This window comes from Macadamia integrifolia, chromosome 4 (assembly GCF_013358625.1).
Source record: "Macadamia integrifolia cultivar HAES 741 chromosome 4, SCU_Mint_v3, whole genome shotgun sequence".
Taxonomy (NCBI): Eukaryota; Viridiplantae; Streptophyta; class Magnoliopsida; order Proteales; family Proteaceae; genus Macadamia; species Macadamia integrifolia.
The window spans coordinates 25,552,291-25,554,169 of NC_056560.1; the positions used below are offsets into that span (position 1 = coordinate 25,552,291).

General features: G+C 33.0%; 1 pseudogene; it reads right to left on the bottom strand.

Annotated features, from left to right (window-relative positions):
• Positions 1-1,311: 1,311 nt before the first annotated feature.
• Positions 1,312-1,879, bottom strand: LOC122076356 (annotated as a pseudogene).

Here is a 1,879-nt window from a genome sequence, read left to right on the forward strand (position 1 = left end):
CCTTGTCAAATGTTGAATAGCATTTGGCATTCAAAATATCAGAAACTATAAGTATCAATGACATAAAAAATTTGCTAAAGATTTTAGACCTCACCAATGAAGAAATTAACTCAAGTAAAAGAAACACATGTTAAACATTGCATACACATTGAATCAAATAACACGTAGAATACGTTCATAATAAACTACCAATAAATAACACAAAGGGATGGCAACAAAGTGTCTTCTCGAGATATACTGGAGATGTGGCACTCATAAAGAATTCCCATTTGATGGGTCCATCCCATATGGTGTAAGGTACTCGTACAAAATCATAACGACCTTCTTGGCCATCAAAGAAACAAATTCTTCTAAATTCTTTAAAAAAAATCAGAATTTCAAGATTCCCTTCCGGCTTTCAATGATAAACAGTAAGGAATAGGGATGAACTGAAGAAAAGGAAGAATAAGTAATTGCTTTAGGAAAAAAAAAAAATCAAAGGGAATTTTGGTTATGGCCCAAATTTGATCAAATTTTAAACCCATTTACAAACATTTGAACATAGTCAAATTAGAGAAGTAAAGATAAAGACATACCGATAGATGAAGGTAAATCAGTGGCTATGGTTTAGGGTTTTTGAATCTGTTGCATACGCACTGCCATCCAAATCGTCCATAAAAGACTTATCTTTGTGAAAAAGTTGTTTGAGTAGAACATCTTCAAGCCCTAGGGTTTCGACTTTAGATTTCTGGTTTCTCGATTTTACTCCTTTGGTTTTTGATTTTTATTAGTGTTAGAACAGAAGATGTGGAATTATAAAATGGAAAGAAGAAATGAATAACAGCTCGTTAGAGAGTTATTATTGATCAAAAAACTAAAACGGAATTAGAAAATTAGGAAAGCAATTGGGGAAAGATATAGATTTTTTCTTTTTCAGAATAAATATAGAATAATATAAAATTAGGTTGTGGCAAGATAGAAAGAGAAAGGAACGTGTGTGTGTGTGTGAGAGAGAGAGAGAGAGAGGGGCGTGAGAGTATGAGTTTTTTTTTGTTTTTGTTTTAATGAAAACGAGAGTGGTAATATTTAGGCTCCGTTTGGTATTGTTTCTGTTCCATAAACGCCATTTCGTGTCAAAAATGAAAATTTCAGTTTCTGTGTCAAAATGCAGTTTTTAAACGAAAGAATGGTATTTCAAAATTTCAGATTTTTATCCGGATTTTTTTTTTTTTTTCTTTTAATGAAACAGTGAAAGTGATAATATTTAGTTGATTTTACCATTATGAATTTGTCATAAGATTGAATTGACATCAGTTGATGGGATTTATTTGCTTACATTTTGTTTTCAATTGACAATTTGATCCAAAGCTGCTATCCCTTGCTGACCCCATCCCCTCCAGGCATTTATGAGTGAACTATACCTTGACCAGCAATCATCCACTGAAGAACAAAGCATGGGAACAATACTGAATGAGACCCAATACATCAAATTGCAATTATGGAGAGTGTGCCATTTAGTAATTGACCATAATCAATATCTATACATCACCAAGTCTGATTGTGCCCTTGTTTCCTGCAAAATCTTGATGAGTGAAAACTCCCTGCAATTCATGAACAACCACAGATTCAGTTTCTCATAATCCAAACTCCACACAAACTCATTTTCATAAATGAATGGGGACCTAAGGGAACATACCTTAAACATATATATGACAGTCTCAAAACCTCTATGAGGATGAACAGGGAATCCAGCAGGAGCGAAAACTGCAAAAACCAATACCTTAATAAGATTCTGTAATTTCTGACTGAAAATTAATATATTACAGAAACCATAGAAGAAGAAAAACCTACCAGTAAACTCATTCAACAAAAGGAATGGATCCAAACGACTCAATAGCAT